Genomic DNA, 702 nt, shown 5'->3' with positions numbered 1-702 from the left:
TGGAATGATGAAAATGCTCTGGACATGAAACAGACAGGCGCCTGAGGTGTTGAACACACTGATTTTCCTGTAATACACATGGCAATGACAATACAAGAAGCACATCAAGAAACAGTGTGATGATCAACATGGAGTTGTTTAAAATTAGATGAATTATGATGCAGCAAAATAAATACATATCTGAACAAATCAAAATGAAAACAACACAGATGTTAGAACAATAAAATATGCTGGACTAGTTATGATACATGACAGGATGTGATTATGACTCCCTAAATAAAATACTAATCCATATATACAGAGTAATAGATGTGAGTATTGTCTAACACAGTAACTGGTGTCATGTTAAAGAACCTATTATAATCAACACTGCACATCTGGAAGACACTGACACACAGCTGTATGGGATAAACATACATGACATGACAGAGTTTCAGGATCTTTTCTGCTTTGCATACAACACATAATTTTTTTTTGTTTTAGAGACCAATAATTTCCCATTGATCACTCAAAACATTTGACTCGTGACAAAAATAAGAGTGGAAATGTTTGAAAATGTAGCAAACCTTTCAGTTTCCTTCTGCTTGGGTGGGGCCATGGTTCAGAAGCAGGGGTGTCTGTGATGGCAGCAAAGAAAACTGTGGTTTGTGTGTGCTTTTTTTGGTGTGTGTGTGTGTGTGTGTGTGTGTGTGTGTGTGTGTG

The sequence above is a fragment of the Austrofundulus limnaeus genome, unplaced genomic scaffold (genome assembly GCF_001266775.1).
Source record: "Austrofundulus limnaeus strain Quisiro unplaced genomic scaffold, Austrofundulus_limnaeus-1.0 Scaffold255, whole genome shotgun sequence".
Lineage (NCBI taxonomy): Eukaryota > Metazoa > Chordata > Actinopteri > Cyprinodontiformes > Rivulidae > Austrofundulus > Austrofundulus limnaeus.
This window is presented reverse-complemented; position numbering follows the sequence as displayed.